This window comes from Bubalus kerabau, chromosome 3, assembly GCF_029407905.1.
Source record: "Bubalus kerabau isolate K-KA32 ecotype Philippines breed swamp buffalo chromosome 3, PCC_UOA_SB_1v2, whole genome shotgun sequence".
Lineage (NCBI taxonomy): Eukaryota > Metazoa > Chordata > Mammalia > Artiodactyla > Bovidae > Bubalus > Bubalus kerabau.
In genome coordinates this window covers 189,029,063-189,049,050 of record NC_073626.1, presented here as the reverse complement: position 1 = coordinate 189,049,050, position 19,988 = coordinate 189,029,063, and the positions used below count along the sequence as shown (strand labels likewise).

At 51.2% G+C, this 19,988-nt stretch overlaps 1 long non-coding RNA gene across 2 annotated transcripts; it reads left to right on the top strand.

Annotated features, from left to right (window-relative positions):
• The first annotated feature begins 1,679 nt into the window (after window positions 1-1,679).
• LOC129647973 (uncharacterized) lies at window positions 1,680-17,465 on the top strand. 2 transcript variants are annotated; one of them, XR_008712598.1, is made up of 3 exons: window positions 1,680-3,263; window positions 10,604-10,694; window positions 16,151-17,465. It is a non-coding gene; the product is annotated as an uncharacterized LOC129647973 (long non-coding RNA). The 2 variants fall into 2 exon arrangements; XR_008712597.1 differs by lacking the exon at window positions 1,680-3,263 and adding an exon at window positions 15,904-15,950 and having other exon boundaries at window positions 10,226-10,694.
• The last annotated feature ends 2,523 nt before the right edge of the window (window positions 17,466-19,988 follow it).

Here is a 19,988-nt window from a genome sequence, read left to right as displayed (position 1 = left end):
TCTTACACAACTGTGATACGATATCAAAACCAGGAAACTGCCATGGGTACATGCACGTATGGTATAGTTCCGCGCCTGCTTCTGTCCATGGGTAGAGTTGTGTAACCACCACAGCCAGCAAGATAGGAAACTGCCCCACAATCGAAAGATCCCCTCTGTGTTAACCTTTTTAGCCACACCCACATCCCGCCTACCTGCCAGCCCTGCCTGATCTATTCTCCACCTGCATAATTTGGTTCTTTCAAGAGGTTACGTATTTTCCGAAAGATCTTATAGAAAACCCCGAGCAAACCTTCTGCCCAGTAAGTGGAATCATACACTTTTAAGGCTGACTTTTTTACTCAGCGTGCTTCCTTGAGATTTCACTCAAACCGCTCTGCACATCAGTGGTCTGTTCCTCTTTTTTAACAGGTTGTGCTCCGTGGTACAGATACCCCATTCAGCCAAATAAAGGACAATTTGCTGATTGCCAGTTTTGAGCTATTACAAATAAAAGTGCTATAAACATTTGTATAAAGGTTTTTGTGTAGACATAAGTTTTTATTTCTCTGGGATAAATGCCTGGGAGTGTAATTGCTGCATCGTAAGGTAAGGGTCCTTTCTGAAGGAGATCAGCCCTGGGATTTCTTTGGAAGGACTGATGCTGAAGCTGAAACTCCAGTACTTTGGCCACCTCATGCGAAAAATTGATTCATTGGAAAAGACTGATGCTGGAAGGGATTGGGGGCAGGAGGAGAAGGGGACGCCAGAGGATGAGATGGCTGGATGTCATCACTGACTCGATGGACGTGAGTCTGGGTGAACTCCGGGAGTTGGTGATGGACCGGGAGGCCTGGCGTGCTGCGATTCATGGGGTCACAAAGAGTCAGACACGACTGAGCGACTGAACGGAACTGAAGGTAAGAGTATTTTCGTTTTTTTTTTAACAGAAACTATCATACTCTTTTCCCGAGTGGCTGTCCCGCTTTACGCCCCAGCCAGCAAGGTATGAGCGCTCCCCCCCGGCCAGCATCCGCCGTTGTCACTATCTTTTCTTAATTGAAAACTATCTTATTGTAGCTGTTCTAGTAGGAAGAGGTAGTGACGTCTCACGGGAGTCTTCATTTACTTTTCCCTAATCGCACGACTGAGCGACTGATCTGAATCGCTAGTGACGTCAACCATATTTTCATGCTTATTTGCCACTTGTAAACCCTCTTCAGTAATGTCTTTTGGGAATTCCCTGATGATCCAGTTGTTAGGACTTCGATGAAGGCCCAGATTCGATCCCCGGGTTGAAAACTAAAATCCTGCATGGCCAAAAAAAAAAAACCCAAAAAACAAAACCCAGAAATGTCTCTTGCCCATTTTCAAATTGGATTTTTTTCTCTTGAGTTTTGAGAGGCTTCCCCCCACCCCTGCCCCAGCTATAAGTCCTTTGTGAGGTCTGTGGTTTACAAATATTTTCTCATTTTGATGAAGTCCAGTTTATCAATTTTTTTCTCTCATGGATTTTGCTGAGGACCTTAGTCCTGGGTGTGAAAGACAGTCACCTATGCTTCTTCTAAAAGTTTTATAGTTTAATGCTTTACCTTTAAGTCTGTAATCCATTTGGAGTTAATTTTTGCATGCTTTTTAAAATTTATTTTTGTATTGACGTATAGTCGATTTACAATGTACAACATTTGTGTTCATTTCTGTACAGCAAAATGTTTTCACGTTTTTGTATTAGGTGTGTGATTTAGGTTAAGTTCATGGCTTCAGCATTATTTGTTGAAAGTTATACCTTTTTTCTAACCTTTTTTAAAATTGAAGTTGATTTTATGCCTACCCTTTCCAGCGTGGATTTTTAAAAAACCATAACACTCCGCCACCTCCTGTCTTTATTTGTGATCCCTGCAGGATTTTGTTTGAAGAAAAGATTGCACTGCTAAAATAATTTGAAAACGATTAAACAAGAAAATGCCAATGTTCCCCTGACTCTTAAGTATCTGATTAGTTAGTTCTAAGCTAATAAGTCTTGGGTCATGCCTGAAGTTCAGCAGGAAAAGGGACTCCTGGGTTCCTGGCCTCTGCTGGGTCCCTGGCCTCTGCTGGGTCCCCTTTCTCACTGTTTGGGGCCTCTGTCCCTAGAAAAGCATGTTCTCTGCCTGGAGGTTCATTTGTGGGACAAACGACATCCCTGGCCTGGGGCAAGAGGCGGGCAGCCCCCAGGAGAAGAGCAGTTAAGAGCCGGTAATTTAGCTGCGGGGGCGGAAGGAGATCAAGGGAGGAGACCAGCCCGGAGGACTGGGGCGGGGCTTCACAGTGAGAATTTAAATACTTGGCTCCACCCACCGGCTCTTTCAAGCTGGAGAGAATTCCAGCCACTCAGGACAAGAGGTGAAGCAGGCAACCGAGGATGAGATGGTTAGATAGCATCACCGGCTTAAAGCAAAGCCCTGGAGACATGAAGGGCGGGGAAACCTGGCGAGCTGCAGTCCCCGCGGTCGCAGGGAGTCGGACACGACTTAGCGACTGAACAGTGAGGCCCCAGTTGAGGCAAGAGCATTTACAGAGGCCGGAGGGGCATGCGGGACCACTTCCCTCCGCACCCCCTCTCCCCAAATACATGGGATGCTCCAGGGTTAGCCTCATACCAGGAACGGTCCAGATTCCCCTGGTAACTGATGTCTCTCCCATTCCTTCTCTGCCATCCCTACCAACTGCATTGAGATCTTGAAGGTTGCTTGTCAAAGTCTCTTGATTTCTGCCAATAAAAGGCAGCTAAAAACCATAAACTCGGAAGGCCCCTGTTTCCAACAGTAGGATGCTTTCAAGTTTGCAAGTCAGTCTTCTGTCTCGAGTCTCAACCATCTGGTCAGGACGTTTGTCACAGATTATTATGCCCATTTTATAGACAGGAAAGCTGAGGCTCAGAAAGGTCACGTTGACTTTTCCATCCACGAGGCCAGAAGCTTGAAGAGGGAGGGCTCAGGCCCGCCTTGCTGGCTGCTGGGTCCACAGGTCTAGGCACAGCTTTCAGAACCTAGTAGTCGCTCGGTAAATACCAGGCAGGTGAGCAATGCCCAAGAGGATAAGGCTAGTCAGGACAGCAGAGCGTGGATAACCGTCCTGGTGGTTCTCTTTGCAACAAGATCCAGCCAATCACAAGTGACAGGAAGGAGTTGGTGAGAAATGGCCCAAGACCTTCAGAAAAAGGAAAAGCACTCAGAGAGATCAAATTCAAGCTAAGAAGTTCTTAACTCTGGGAGTTGAGAACCGGTTCTTCATTTGAACCCCAGGTAAGCAAAATGTTATCCCCTTCCCTAAAGGATTTTGCTCTGTTCATTGGTAGATCTGTGTTTAAAAAATTCTATTCAATTATTACTTTAGAATTTGTAAACCAACGCTAAAGCATTTGTGAAAATCTATTTTCCCTCGTTATATGAGTATCCACATAGGGTCCCCAAGGGTCCCTCTTTGCTCAAAAAGCCAAAAATATTTACAATCTGGGCCTTTGCAAAACAAAGTTTGCCAACCCCAACTGCAGAGAGAAACTTGAGCTTAATGCAATGTTGGAGGAGATGGGAGAGCGCCCAGGTAAAGGGATGAGAGGTGGGTGACGGATGTTGTGTCCCGGGGCGGGGGAAGGGGCGAGCAGCTCTAAGGAGTGGGCACAGCGCTGCCGTTTCCCCGAAGAGCCTGTCACGGAGAAAGCTCCAGGTCCAAAGTGGCATCACTGATACTAAATAAAGCCCATGGTACCAGACCAAGACTTCCTACCTGGTCAAGCTGCAGTTTCAACCTTTCCCAGAAATGTAACCTTCATCCACCACCCTGGAATGTTCCAGTCAGCACCTCTGAGGTCATCTGTCCTGTGGGACCTCGCCATCCCCCAGGGGAAGAGGCATCTTCGTGATAAAATCCCTGCCACTCCCTCCCTCCACCCAGGAAGCCATCCTGGCCTGAAATGAAACCCTGGTCTTCCTCTGCTGGCGTCAGGAGCTCCCTTGCTCCGCCCGTCTTCCCATAAACGCCTAGTATTTGTCTGCTCCCCCGCGTGGCCTTCCAGATGCTGGGTGAGCTGCTGCGCCATGTAGGGACCCTTGACTAAAGCCAGGTCTTCAGATTTGCTCGGTTGAACTCTTAACGGCGCTTTCACAGTGACTGTGCCCTACAAAGTCCCCATCGCGCACGTTGCACAGACTCCTGGCCTGCAGGGCGGTGTTGTCAGGACCCTGCTTTCCTGCCAGGAGACTGAGGCTGAGAAAATCCCCACAGCCGGTGGGAGGCAGAGCCAGGAGCCTGTGACCGTTAGTTTTATGCGTCAGCCCACTGGGCTCAGGGGCGCACAGATAGCCGGTGAAAACATGACTTCTGGGTGTGGTTGGGAGCTGGTTTCTGGAAAAGATGAGCGTTTGAACTGATAGGCCGTGAAGAGCAGCCTCGGCCCGGTGAATGTCTGTCATCCAGACCCTCGAGGGCTGAACAGAACAAAAGGGCAAACGGCTCTCTCTGCAGCAGTGGGGACCGCCCAGCTTCTTCCGCCTCTGTCGCTACCACTTCAGACTCACACCCAGACTTACACGGTTGCTCCCACTCAGGCCTTTGGGCTCGTTAGTCACTCGGTCGTGTCCGACTCTCTGTGACCCCCAAGGACCGTAGCCCACCAGGCCCCTCCGCCCATGGGATTCTCCAGGCAAGGATACTGCAGTGGGTTGCCATTTCCTCCTCCAGGGGATCTTCCCGACCCAGGGATCAAACCTGGCACTATCCACCTTCTTTCATGAGCCTCCAGCCTGCAGACGGCGGGTCATAGACCTGCTCGGCCTCCAGAAGCAGATGAGCCAATTGGGTACAATGCATCTCTGTGTTTTATGTCTGTATGTCCTACGGGTTCTGATTCTCTGGAGAACCCAATACAGATTCAAACACAAGACTGACCAGTCTCACTCCTGGACCCCAGGCTGTCTGTAGAAGCTGGGTCTATGCCGTCCTGCCACCCCCTCCCCGCCACGTTCTGCAGAATACTTCTTAGGTGCTTGTCCTGTGCTCAGGGCCATCCTGAGTCCTTCAAACTCCTTCCCAGCCTTCCAGGGTTACGCTTTTCCGGCGGCCTTCTCTGATTTCCCAGTAACGGTGGTGGCCTTGCTGCTGCTGCTGACGGGACAGGCCTTGGAAATATTTTTGCGTGTATTACTCACAGCAGCCCTTGTGACTCGGTGCTATTGTTGCCAACCTTGGTTTACAGAGCGCCCAGAGAGCTCACGCCAGTACTCCAAAGTTAAGCATCTAGAAATGCAGGATCGGAACACAGGCCCCACTGGTTCCGAGTCAGTGATCTCTACCGCACACTCTACTGCTTCTGGAAAATAATGAACAATTTCTCACGTGTGTGTCCAAAAGTGCTTCACAAATTCTCTGACATCATCTTCAGAACAGTCCGAGGAGCAGGTCTTATTATCGTCCCCACTGCTGTTTTTCTGATGCTCAGAGAGCTGAACGGAGTTCTCAGAAGTCGCACAACAGTTTCAGCAGAGGGACTTCCCTGGCGGTCCCGGGACTGGGACCCCGCACCTTGGTCCTCCTCCTAAGGACCTGGTGAAACCTCCCTGGGAGAGTCCCCCAGGGGTGCTGCATCCCTGGGAGTCCCCCACCCTCCGGACCGTGGGTCCCTGGTTTGCCACCTCCTCTGCAGCCAATCAGCTTCGCGAAACCACTGCCTTCCTCCCAACCCAGCTCAGCCCAGGACACCCTGGGTCCTGGGAACCTGGAGAATCATGGGTTTGGGAGTGAAACTGAAGAGGAGAAGCCTTTGGAGAGGCGCCCAGTTCAAACTTGCTTTGCTGGGCACGGCCCTCAACCCAGGGTACCACGGGCTGGGGGCATTCCCAGCTTTCCACCTGCCGGCCTGGCCATGCCAGGGGCCAAGAAGGGTGCTTCAGGCAAAATACCTGCCTGCGAGAGTGGGCTCCCTAGGTTCCTCCAGGGGGTACACGTAAGGCCTGCACCAGGGGCGGGGACACCGAAGTTCCGGTCAGCACCTCTGCTCAGACTCAGAGAAGCCTGGGAAATCTCCCCGTCTTAGGAGTCAAACTGAAATAAGGACCTCAACCAGAAACACAGACTTCCTTCAATCCTTACTACGCCTTGCACTAGAGAACGGCTCCTTCCCAAACCATTTCATGCATGTGTTAAAAACAAGTTCTGAATCAGTGACTAAACAAAATCACAGAGCTTGTTTGCACTTAGGATTATTGTTTCAGGCTTATTCCCAGAAGGAGAATTACTGGGGCAGAGGGCATGCCTATTTTTAAGGCTCCTGATGCCGACTGCTCCCCAAAAGAACAGGGATGCTGCAGACCCTGCCAGAGCAGCACGCGTTCCTGGCATCATCACTGAGTGTGAGCTCCGTCCCCCCGCCGTGTCCGACTCTCTGTGACCCGTGGACTGGAGCTGCCAGGCCCCTCTGCCCATGGGACTCTTCAGGCAAGAGGACTGGAGTGGCTTGCCATGCCCTCCTCCCCTACCCAGGGATCTACCCCAACTCTCCCGCATTGGCAGGCGAGTTCTTTACCGCTGGTGCCACCTGGAAAGCCCCCGTCATCACTGGTAGATGCATTTTAAATTCCTAACACCAAACACTCCGCACACCTAGCACATCTTTGCTGAATATGTAAAGGGAATACCGGACCACCCGACCTGCCTCCTGAGAAACCTGTATGCAGGTCAGGAAGCAACAGTTAGAACCAGACATGGAACAATGCACTGGTTCCAAATCTGGAAGGAGTACATCAAGGCTGTATATTGTCACCCTGCTTATTTAACTTATATGCAGAGTACATCATGAGAAACCCTGGGCTGGAGGAAGCACAAGCTGGAATCAAGATTGCCAGGAGAAATATCAATAACCTTAGATATGCAGATGACACCACCCTTATGGCAGAAAGCAAAGAGGAACTAAAGAGCCTCTTGATGAAAGTGAAAGAGGAGAGTGAAAAAGCTGGCTTAAAACTCAACATTCAGAAAATGAAGATCATGGCATCCGGTCCCATCACTTCATGGCAAATAGATGGGGAAACAGTGGAAATAGTGACGGACTTTATTTTCTTGTTCTCTTTATTTTCTTGTTCCCTGCAGATGGTGATTACAGCCATGAAATTAAAAGACACTTACTCCTTGGAAGGAAAGTTATGAGCAATCTAGACAACATATTAAAAAGCAGAGACGTTACTTTGCCAACAGAGGTCCGTCTAGTCAAAGCTATCATATTTCCAGTGGTCATGTATGGATGTGAGTTGGAATATAAAGAAAGCTGAGCGCCGAAGAATTGATGCTTTTGAACTGTGGTGTTGAAGAAGACTCTTGAGAGTCCCATGGACTGCAAGGAGATCCAACTAGTCCATCCTAAAGATCAGTCCTGAATATTCACTGGAAGGACTGATGCCGAAGCTGAAGCTGCAATACTTTGTCTACCTGATGTGAAGAACTGACTCATTGGAAAAGACCCTGATTCTGGCAAAGATTGAAGGCGGGAGGAGAAGGGGACGACAGAGGTGAGATGGTTGGATGGCATCACCGACTCAATGGACATGAGTTTGAGTAAACTCCGAGAGTTGGTGATGGACAGGGAGGCCTGGCGTGCTGCAGTCCATGGGGTTGCAAAGAGTCAGACACGACTGAGCGACTGGACTGAAAGGGTAGACATGTTGCCCTTAGAACACGCCGTATAAAGGTTTTGATGGTTCTGCATATTTTAACTTGGTTATTTAAGCCTCATAATGGTCTTATGAAGTCTATGGTCTTTTTATCTCGCTGTCACAGATGAGGAAGCTGAGGCACCGAGGTCGGAGGCTTGGCCAGGGAGAATGCCCCTCTGGCGCTTCCAGACATTTCTGCTGCCCAAAGGCAGGCCCTCGGGGCTCTGCCTGGGTTCCAGCTGCTGTGTGGTGTTTGGGGAACTGTCGCCAGGAAGAAGGGAAGTGGTGAAGGGCAGGGGCTCCTCTTGTGATTTTCTCTCCTGTCTCCGTGCTGCCTGTGGTTCAGTCCTGCAAAATGCCGCTGCAGCTGCCCTGCGCAGTTACCCGTCGCCCAGGACGGGAGCTGGCGGGGCTCCGTTCCGCCGTCACAGCCGCCGTGGGCTTCGCCCCAGGACGGTGTTTCTTTTCTCAGTTAGAAGTCTTAGATGGTGGTTATACACATACATAAAACATAACATTGACCATTTTAATCATTTTATTTTTTTAGAAATGTTTTGTTTTTCTGGGCCTCAACGAGCCGCTTGTGGGATCTTGGTTTCCCAACCAGGGATTGAACCCAGGCCCTCCTCGGAAATGAGAGTGGGGAGTCCTAACCACTAGACAGCTAAGGAGTCCCCGCTTTAACCGTTTTGGCGTGTTCAGTGCAGCAGTGCCGAGTACGTTCACATCGTTCCGTAACCTGCACCACCGTCCAGCTCCCCAACTTTCGCATCTTCCCAAACTGAAACTGCAAACCCGTGAAACAGCAACGCCCGCCTCGGGCCCCCTTCCTTCTACATTCTGTCTCCGCGGCTTTGACTACTCTAGGACTCTCACATAAGTGGACGTGATGAACCAAAAAAAAAAAGTCATTTTAAAATATGAAAACGATACAGAGATCACTGAAGCAAAGAAGGGGGAGAAAGACGGTCCGATGAGCCATCTCTCTGTAGATGTGTTTCCATTTGCAGCAGCGCTTTGGGGACCTTCAGGGCAACTGCTATTGTAAGTCAGCTGCACCTGAAAAGAACAGCAGAATTGCTCTATTTCATGGCGGGGCTCTAGCACGCTGAAGGTGATGAAAGATCAAAGGCGTTTCCAGTGGTTAAGACTCCACGCTCCCCTTGCAGGCGACTCAGTCGTCCCTGACTCCTGGTCAGGGAACTAAGATCCGGCATGCCAAGCAGTGCAACCAAAAAAAGGGGAAAAAAAAAGATCGTGAACTTGGCATGGCCTGAGACCAGACTCAGTGGACTTAATTGAAGACATTTTGCAGACCTGTGAACGATGAAACTTTTTCCTTCGTTTTGTGGAGATGTAATTGACCTACATGGGCTTCCCTGATAACTCAGTTGGTAAAGAATCTGCCTGCAATGCAGGAGGCCTCGGTTCAATTCCTGAATTGGGAAGATCTGCTGGGGAAGGGATAGGCTACCCACTCCAGTATTCTTGCGCTTCCCTTGTGGCTCAGCTGGTAAAGAATCTGCCTGCAATGTGGGAGACCTGGGTTCGATCCCTGGGTTGTGAAGATCCCCTGGAGAAGGGCTACCCACTCCAGTATTCTGGCCTGGAGAATTCCATGGAGCCACAGAGTCGGTTGGAGCCATGGAGCCACAGAGTAGGACGTGACTGAGCGACTTTCACTTCATTTCCCGATTGACATACAGCGCGGGTTAAGTTTAAGGTATGCAGTATCATGATTTGACTTGCATCTGTGGGACTTACTTTAACGAACCAGCTGCAGACCCAGGGCCTCGCTTGGGCCTCTCCATGGTGGTACCTTTCCACGGTTCTCCCGTGAAGCACTGCGAACCCCATTTGTGGCACGGAAAGCCCCTGACTTCACACTCAGAAGCCCACAGGCTGTGTCTCTCCGCTGCCCTGCCTCCCCGGCCCGGCCAGCTAGTGACTCAGCCAGGCAAAGATACCTGACATCTGGGCCCACTTCTTGGTGGGTGCTTAGCCAATAGACACAACCAAGCCAAAAATCGGGAGGAAGAAGGATTTATTCCTCAGAGCAAATAAGAAGAACCCTGGGGATCTCTCCCAAAGCAGCGTCTCCCCAAACAGCAAATTTGGGGACGTTTTAAGCTAAGGGTAGATGCTGATGTGAGAGGGCTTGAGTAGAGAATTCAGCACAGAACTGGGGCAAAGGTCTACAGAGTCTAAGCTCAGTGGGTTGAACTCGGCATCATCCCATCCTCCACCTGGTGGGGGCCTTAGCTCCTGCAGAACTTGGTCGTGTATCATTATGTGGGGTTTCCCTGGTGGTCCAGTGGTCGAGTCCACTCCTCCGCTGCAGGGGGATTGCCTCTGATCCCCGGTTGGGGAAATAGCATCTAACAAGCTGTGTGGCGAGGTCAAAAAAAAAAAAAAAAAAAGTCATGTTCTTGTGTAAATCCCTGGAGGAACCGACCTGCCCCGAGGCTGCCCTATTGTTTCTGGCCTGCTCCTCCCTCATTTCTGCATTTTCTCCCTTAAGCGCTCAAATTACTGGGTTGGGCTCCTGGGCTAGCACTGGGGAATGGCCTCGGCCAAAATGGGTTCTCTGGTGTCGAGAAAGTCTTTCCTGGTTCTCTTTATCCATGGAACTCCCCTACCGTAGCTTCTTACTGTAATGTTTTCCCTCTGAAGGCCTTTATTTTTAAAAACTTAAAGACAGCCACTTTGGCTGATTTTGTTGTGGTGAGGACCTGTAAGAACAGATCAAGGAGCAGTGGCTAAACCTCAAATTCTCATTGCTCCGGGGCTGGACCCTCAGAAAGCAATTTAGTTCCTGCCCAGGAGGGATCTAAATGCTAAACACAGATGGATCAGGGGCCCAGAAGAAAGCTGGCGAACAAAGGGCAGCCGTTTTGAGAAATCATCATAATTAAAGCTACCTTTTCTTGTGCTTTTTCTAGGAAGTGTTGAGTACTTAGCACACACTATTTTATTGGAATAAGGCATTGTTCCTTCCAGGAGACAGAAGCTCAGAGAGGTGAATCGATTAAGGTAAGCTCACGTTTGGTAAAGCAGAGATAATGCTGATAATCATGGGAACTAGTCCGGGGCGAGCAGTTACCAGGCGCTGGGCTAAGGTTTATGTACTATGTGTACGTGTGTCTGTGAAGTTGCTCAGTCGTGTCCGACTCTTTGCTACCCCATGGACTGTAGTCCACCAGGCTCCGCTGTCCGTGGGATTCTCCAGGCAAGAATACTGCAGTGGGTTGCCATGCCCTCCTCCAGGGTTTCCTTCCCAACCGAGGGATCGAACCGGGGTCTCCCACTTTGCAGGCGGATTCTTTACGGTCTGTGCCGCCAGGGAAGCTGTATGTGTGTGTGCGTGTATCTGTATATGGGTATTTGCATGCGCACACGTGCGTGCTCAATTGTGTCTGACTCTGCAATCCCATGGCTATGGCCCACCAGGCTCCTCTGTCCCTGGAATTTCCCAGGCAAGAATACTGGAGTGGGTTGCCATTTTCTTCTCCAAAGGATCTTTCTGACCCAGGTATCAAACTCAAATCTCTTGCATCTCTTGCATTGGCAGGAGGATTCTTTACCACCTGTGCCAGCTGGGAAGCCCCATATGTGGGAGTAATTTTATATAATTCTGTGTTTCTGCTCCCTGTACCATAAGATCATCCTGCTGCAGAGCTGGGCCTGTGGCCACCTGGCCCAGTGCGGTCCAGAGAGGGCAGGACTCCCCAGAGTGCAACAGCCAGCCTCCAGGAAGGACAAGGCTGAACTTGGGTGGTGAGCTTCCTGTTCCTGGAGGCATGCAAGCAGAGAGTGGGGGCTTCTGCTGGAAGGGTGATGAGATTGTATGCGCCTCCGCTTTCAGATGTCCTTCCCTCCCACCCCTGGTCCTGTGACCGGTGAATGGGTATCCGTCCAGCCAAGAGGGTCTACAGCCTGATGGGAGGATCGTGAGGTGGGAGCTATTTTCACCATCGTCCCCATTTTACAGAGGGTGAAACTGAGAAGCAGGGAGCTGCTGCTGCTGCTGCTAAGTTGCGTCAGTCGTGTCCGACTCTGTGCGACCCCATAGATGGCAGCCCACCAGGCTCCTCTGTCCCTGGGATTCTCCAGGCAAGAACACTGGAGTGGGTTGCCATATCCTTCTCCAACGCATGCGTGCATGCTAAGTCGCTTCGGTCATGTCCGACTCTGTGTGACCCCATGGACAGCAACCCACTAGGCTCCTCTGTCCATAGGATTCTCCAAGCAAGAATACTGGAGTGGGTTGCCATTTCCTTTTCCTGAAGCAGTGAGGTCCTCTCTCAAAGCAGCATCTGTGATCCTGGGCAGAGCTAGGACTTGACCCGAGGTCCTCCACACCACCTGTAGTTAACCTTTGGCTGACCTGACCCCTGACCTCTTTGCTGAGTCTAAAGCCTTGCCTCTTCCCAGCCACTCTGTACTTGTATAATAGTATCCATTTTTGTGTGTGTATATGTATATATATATATTAATCTATTTATTTATTTGGCTGCCTTAGGTCTTAGCCGCTGCACTCAGGATCTCCCTTGCATCTTGCAGGATCTTTCCTTGTGGCCCAAGGACTCTCCAGTTGTGGTGGGCGGGCCTGAGAACAGGCAGGCTTCAGTAGTCGTGGCTGGAGGGCTTAGGTTGCTATGTGAGATCTTCGTTCCCTGACCAGGGATCTAACCCTTGTCCCCCAGATCCCAAGTGACCACTGGACCAGTGGGGACGTCCCAACACTGGCCGTTCGTTCTGGGCAGACCTGAGTGCTGATCTCAGCCTGGAGCTGGGATGGGGGCCTTCGGGATTTGGCTGCTCCTGCCGAGAATCACGGGTCCTCCTGACTCCACTAGGGACGGCCCCTCCCTCCCCGGGGCGGAGAGTCGCTCTCCGGACAAAGGCTGAGACCGGCCGGCTCCTCGCACGTATTTGTAGGCTTGGCCGCAATCTCCATGCGTTCGGGATGGTGGAAAAAACAGGCCCCATGTGTGAATTTTACACCTGCTCTCTCTTTTTAAGAGCAGTTTCAGCATTTTTTGGAAACTGCTTTCTCTACCTTCCAGTTCATTCAGGCCAGCGGGGAGATTAAGCCTTTGCTCTCCCATCCCTCTCTTCCTCGAATGGAATCCTTCCCTCCCTCCCCTGCTTTTTTCCTTAAGACCCTCTCCACCCGCAGTGAAACGCATCGGCGCTGAGGCACAGTCTGATCAGGTTTAAAATTTTAATTGGAGGATAATCGCTTTACAACCTTCTGTTGGCTTCCAGTGTAAACGGCGTGAATCATCTATTTGTCAGTCGCTGTGGTGTCCGACTCTCTGTGACCCATGGACTGTGGCCCACCAGGTTCCTCTGTCCATGAAATTCTCCAGGCAAGATTACTGGAGTGGGGAGCAGTTCCCTTCTCCAGGGGAACTTCCGACCCAGGGATCGAACGTGGGTCTCCTGCATGGCAGGTGGCTTCTTGACTGTCTGAGCCCCCAGGGAGGCCCCCGACCATCCGTAAGTACACATGAATACCCTCTCTCGAGCCTCCCTCGCACTGCCCGCTACCAGTCTGATCGGTTCTGACAAGTGCATATGACGATGTAGGTCTCCCCTTGTCGAGGTATGGACCGTGCCAGTCACTCCAGAAGTTCCCTTTGGTCCCTCCTCTCCCTCATGCGCCTGGAGGAGGACTCTTGCCAGACACCTGGCCAAACACCTGGGTGGCTCAGTGCCTGTTCTCCATGGTCCTGGGGCAAGGGTCCCCCAGCATTAACCGTCACCGAGCTGCCTGGTTTCAGAGTGGGGACCCAGGTAAGGAGAGAGAGGCTAACGAGAGATACAGAAACAGCGCAGCAGAGGGCTTTCCTGCCAAGGGGAAGGTGCCTGGAGGAGGCCCGGAGCCCAACCCATCAGGAATGCGTGTGCCTGCGTGTGTAAGACCTGGCCACGACAATGCATGCGTCTGAAGAGAAGAGGGACTGCCCTGGACATGGTTAAAAACTGTGAGGAGGATGAATGAAAACGATCGCAGGAGGGACGTCCCTGGGGGTCCAGTGGCTATGACTCCGTGCTCCCAGTGCAGGGGCCCAGGTTCCGTCCCCGGTCAGGGAACTAGACCCAAATGCCGCCGTGAAGATACTGGAGGAGGCCAATAAATGACTATTAGAAACAATGATGGCAATGGGGGAGAGACTATTGCAATATGGAGAGAGACAACCCGACTGAATGCCTCGCAGATGGGCTGGGAGGGGAGGGGAGGTGGTTTCAGGGATGGATTTATAGCCAAGGAGCAGAGTGAGGCAGGTGAATCATTTTTCTCTAACAGTGACCTCTACCAGGAGAGGGAGGCTCGCCTGATTCACTCAGGACATTTATTTGCCCCGGCCCAGGAGTATTTCCACAAATGGGAGAGCAGGCGGCCCTATATGTAAATTATTTCGGGGGGGAAGTTGGGAGGTAGAGATGGGGAGGGGACGGTGGAACGCAAAATTGAAATGTAAGCAATGTTCAGAGTTAAGGTGAATATCTGAGAATTCACTTGATCTTCTGAAGGGGAGCGGAATATCCTACCCCCAAAGTACGCCATTTTGGCATATTGATTATCTTGATCTTCTGAAGGGGAGCGGAATATCCTACTCCCAAGTACGCCGTTTTGGCACATTGATCATCTTGATCTTCTGAAGGGGAGCGGAATATCCTACCCCCAAGTACGCCGTTTTGGCACATTGAGCATCTTGAATTAAACTTACTTGAGAAACAGCCAGTGCAAGAAGGACACTCCGCCTTTCTTGGTCCCCGGAAAACAGGAAATAAGCCTCCCAGGTGGAGTGTGCCCCCTCTACGAGGAGGGTCGACGGTGGCATCTTAGTGCAGGAGGGAATTCAGGGCTGAGAAGGCGGTATAAGGAAATCTTGTTGGACTTGCCTGCTGGCTGAGCAGCAGCGGATCCGCCTGCAATGCAGGAAAGGCAGGTTCAATCCTAGGTTGGGACGATCCCCTGGAAGAGGGCACGGCCTCCCACCCCAGTCTTCTTGCCTGGAGAATCCCATGGACAGAAAAGCCTGGTGGGCTACAGTCCACAGGGTCGCATGGAGTCGGACACCACTGAAGTGACTGAGCCCGCGTGCATAAACGAAGCTTGATACTTCCTCACCGATTTCCCAGCCCGAGCCCAGGCTTCTGTGTCTTGCCCGTCCTTCGCAAGTTGTCTCTTTGTCTAAAGGCATAGAGGCATCCTGCTCCTGTCACTGTTTTGAGTCTCATACTTTTCTGAGCTCCTGTATGTACGAAATTAAATTTGTCTTTCTCCCGTTCATCTGTCTTATGTCAATTTAATTATTAGACCAGCCAAAGAACCTCGGAGGGAAGAAAGGGAACGTTTCCTTCCCTACGCTGCTTTCCTTCCCTTCTTCCAAAGCACCACCTGTTGGAAGAATTCCTTTGGCCTTGTTTATTGGACCGCGAGCCCCGTGCTGTTCTGGCACCAAGGATACAATAGTAGGCAGTGCAGAAACAGACCCTGTCCTCCGCGGGCTTCCGTGCGTTGTGGGGAGGACTTCCTGTATGCAGTACAGTACGCAGGACTTCCCTGGTGGCTCAGCCGTAAAGAATCCACCTGCCAAAGCCTGCCAATTGCAGGACGCATGGGTTTGATCCCTGGGTCAGGAAGATCCCCCTGGAGAAGGAAATGGCAACCCACCTCAGTATTCTGGCCTGGAAAATCCCGTGGACAGAGGAGCCTGGTGGGCTACAGTCCATAGGGTTACAGAGAGTTGGATATGACTTAATGACCAAACAGCAATAGTAAACAAGATAAAGGTGTGACTTGTGATCTGATTGAGGGGACGATGCCAGTTAGTGGGAGGGGAGAAAGAGTGCCGTGTGGGAAGGTTTATAATTGCAAACAGGGCTGCGCAGAGCCGGTCTCACCGGGAAGGAGACACCCTGGCTGTGGAGCTAGCCAGGAAACAGGAGGATGCCTGTGGGAAGCAGGGAGAAGGCAGAAGGCGGCTGCAAGGTCCTGAGGTAGGTGCACGCTCCTGTGTTGAGCATCCCCAGTCAAGGAGGCTGCTGTTGTTGCTGGAAGGGGGACCCCCTTCCAGGGCCCGAGAGGGGGCTCTTATCTACTGCAGCCCGCCGGGCTCCTCTGTCCATGGGATTCTCCAGGCAAGAAGACTGGAGTGGATAGCCATCCCCTTCTCCAGGGGATCTTCCCGACCCAGGGATCCAACCCAGACTTCTTGCGTTGCAGGCGGATTCTTATCCATCTAAGCCTCCAGGGAAGCCCGAGAGATGCAGGTAGGTCATCTAGGGCTTCAGCGTGTACTCTGAATGGCAGGGCAGCTCCTGGAGAGCACTGAGCCGAAGAGGGACACACTTCTCTTATCTTTCAAGTGGATCCCTTTGCTATGTTGAGAGAGGGCTGACAAAGGTCCATATAGTCAAAGCTATGGTTTTTTTTTGTTTTGTTTTGTTTTTAAAAGCTATGGTTTTTCCAGCAGGATGTGAGAGTTGGACTGTAAAGAAAGCTGAGCGCTGAAGAATTGATGCTTTTGAACTGTGGTGTTGGAGAAGACTCTTGACAGTCCCTTGCACTGCAAGGAGATCCAACCAGTCCATCCTAAAGGAAATCAACGCTGAATATTCATTGAAAGGACTGATGCTGAAGCTCCAATACTTTCGCCACCTTTCCGAAGAGCTGACTCATTAGAAAAGACCCTGATGCTGGGAAAGATTGAAGACAGGAGGAGAGGAGGGCAACAGAGGATGAGATGGTTGGATGGCATCACCGACTGGCTCAGTGGACATGAATCTGAGCAAACTCTGGGAGACAGTGAAGAGCAGGGGGCCTGGCGTGCTGTTGTCCATGGGGCACTGAGTTGGAGGCACAAAGGAGTACTCAGAGTCGGACACGACTGAGAGACAGAAGATCACGGGGGTCGGCAGGGAGATCAGTTAGGAGACCGACGTGAAATCTAAGGGAGGGCCGTGCACAGGGAAGGCGGTGAGAGAGGGTCGCGTGGAGATGCCCTTGGAAGGTGACGTCGTTTGGGCTCATCCTCTGCAGGGTGCGGGGGAAGAACAGAAGGATGTCGCTGGAAACACGGAGTGATTGTCATCAGGGGGGAGGGGGAGACCCACCTGGTGGAAGCAGGTTGAAGTCGGGGGTAAGGGGAGCAGATTGGAAGAGGGGGCCCTCCTGGGGGCTCAGTTTGGGACCTGCTGAAGTGAGATGCTGTTGGACACCAAGTGGAGAGTTTGAGCCGGCAGCTGGCTCTCAGAGGCCGGGGTTGGGGAGAGGCTCAGAGGTATAAACATGTGAGTCATAGCTTCAGCGTAGGCACACTATTTAAAGCCTTGAAATTACGTAGGAGCTTCAAAGGAATAAAACCTCGGATAATAGCATTGGAAAGCTTCTCAAAGTTCTGCCCATCTGATGCTCGAGTTTTACAAGGAAAAAAGTGGAGCCCAGAGAGGGGAGGTCCCTGGTCTCAGGTCACCCAGCGAGCTGATGGTGAAGCTAGGGATAAGACCCTGGTTCCGTGATTGCTGAGCAGAGCCTCTTTCCTATACCCGGTTTGTCATTGCTCTTTTTATGATGGACAAGGTTCCCGGTCCCTAACACTTTGCCTTTTCACTTCATGGCAAAGCTCATGAGGTCATCAGAGAGCTGAGAAGCTAAGATGACCCCTTACAGCCACCTGGCAAGTGGGGGTGAGGGACTTCCGACTCCTGGTCCGGTGCCCTTGCTCCCCAGCCCCCTTCCTGCCACCTCCTCCAGGAAGCCAGCTGTCTCTCACGCCTGGACCGTCCCTGGATCTTCTTTGTCTTTTGCTCATCTTCCCTCGCACTGGGTTCGGGTCTTTGTCATTTTAGATCCGTTTAGTGTTGACAAAGGTTCTCTCCTTGGCCAAACTGCGCGGGTTCCTCTGAATTGTCTTGTTGAGTGGGCTCTGACTTTGGGCTTCCGTGTCCGCCTCTGCTTTGCCCTGCTTTCTCAACAATCCTGCCAAGTTAGTTCTGCCAGGATCTCCCCCTGATGTTTGGTCGCCCTCGACATCTGACTGGGTTCCTTCTCCTCCACCTCCTCCCGCTGATGTCAGATCACCCTGACCTGCCTTCAGCAGGAATCCTGTCAGGTCTGTGTCATATTGTGATTTATAATAACAAATATACATTAGGCTTTTCTCCTGTTTCTGGCATAGAGCTCTAAAACCCTTGTCATTTCTTACAAAAGAGCCATAGGGGGCATCTTTTGTTATAACATTTACTTTTGTTACTTAGTTCCTGAAATATTGAATAGCTCCAGAGGAATAAATCCTGGAGAAGGAAATGCAACCCATTCCAGTACTCTTGCCTGGAGAATCCCACGGACAGAGGAGCCTGGTGGGCTATAGTCTATGGGGTCTCGAGTCGGACACGACTGAGGGACTAAACCACCACCAGATGGATAAAGGTGATGGATGTCTTTTGTTGCTCATAACGAGCTCCTTTCAACCCATACCTGACTTGATGTTAATAAGGTGACTTTTGGAAAGCCCCTAAGGATGGGGGCTGGTTGCCAGGGACACCAACTAAGATTAGAAGGTTGGAAATTTTAAGCCTACCTCTCCACTTCCCTCCTATATACCGGAAGGGGGCAGTTCAGGACACTGAGTTCAGTTAGCGCTGGGCGGTGGTGCAATCAATCATGCGTATGTCATGACGCCGCCATGAAAACCTGAGAGGGTGAGGTTCAGAGAGCCTCTGGGTTGGTGAACACAGGAATGTGCTGGAATCACGGTGCCCCCTCCTCACATATCTTGCTTTCTGCATCTCTTCCACTGGGCTATTCCTGACCGGTATCCTTTTATAATAAATCATCAAGCTCCAGGAGTTGGTGATGGACAGGGAAGCCTGGCGTGCTGCAGTCCATGGGGTCACAAAGAGTCAGACACAACGGAGCGTCTAAGTAACAACAACATAATAAATCAGGCATCTAGTAAATAAAGTGTTTTCCTGAGTTCTGTGAGCCATTCTTGCCAGTTACATCAAACCCAAGGAGGGGTCGTGGTAATCTCTGATCTCTAGTCTGTGGGTCAGAAGCACAGACAGCAACCTGGACTTCAATGAGCGTCTGAAGTGTGTGTGAGTAGCTTTGTGGGACCGAGCCTTAACCTGTGGGATCTGATGCAAATTCAAGGTGGCCAGCGTCAGGATGGAGTTGAACTGGCGGGCATGAAGCTGGTGTTGGAGAACTGCGTGGTTTGGGATCCTGCCTCCCACTCCCAACACACACACCCCACATTTGGTGACAGAGTGCAGAAGTGTTCAGAGTATTGTGTGTGTGGTTGGGGGTGTAAGGGAGAACAACACTGTGTTTTTTCTTTATAGTTCTGAATCTCCCCAAGCCCTGCTGTTCCCTCTTAGGAATTTTCTATCCTCAGACCCCCACCCCCTGCTCCTTGGCTATACGTTCCCACTTCTCCTGGTTGTATTCTGAGATGAGAGTTGGGAGATTTCTCCCTCTTTTAGTCACTAAGTCATGTCTAACACTTTTGTGACCCCGTGGATAGTAGCCCACCAGGCTCCTCTGTCCATGAGATTTCCCAGGCAAGCATACTGGAGTGGGTTGCCATTTCTTTCTCTAGGGGATCTTCCCGACCCAGGGATTGGACCCAGGTCTGGTGCATCTCCTGCACTGGCAGGCGGATTCTTTACCCCTGAGCCATCCGGGAAGCCCTGAAGTGCAATAGTCCCTGAATAAGATCCGCCCGTCTGCTCTGTGACAGGTGCCGTGCAAATGTCTTCTTTTACAGGAGGAGCCATCTTGTAGGAAGCATGTCTGTGATGATCTTGCAGGAGTGACCTCCCAGGGGCGGGACCCTGGTGGTTGGTGACGTTTGTGAACTGCACAAGGCCTGGCCCAGCACCAGGGACGTGTGAGTGGCCCTGTGAAGATTGGAAGGTCAACCTGCCCATCTTGTGGTCCACATTCATGCTTTTGGGGTGACATGTCTATAGCCACTGGTGAAGGACAACACGTCCAGTAGCCTTCTCTGTCCCTCGGGCCAAGGCTTGGGTGTGAGCATAGGAATTTTGGGGGGTATTTTTAAAGATCGAAGTATAATTAATGTATAATATGTGTTAGTTTCTAGTGTGCAGCAGAGTGATTCAGTTATACATGTTCTTCAGTGTACTTTATAGTAGATGGTGAGTACAGCTCCCTGTGCTGCGCGGTAGGCCCTCTGTTTATCTCCTGTGTACAGTACTGTCCTGGGTTAGCAGTGTGTCTGCTTATCCCAAACTGCTGATTTATTGCTCCCTCACCCTCTTTCCCCTCTGGTAAGCGTAAGC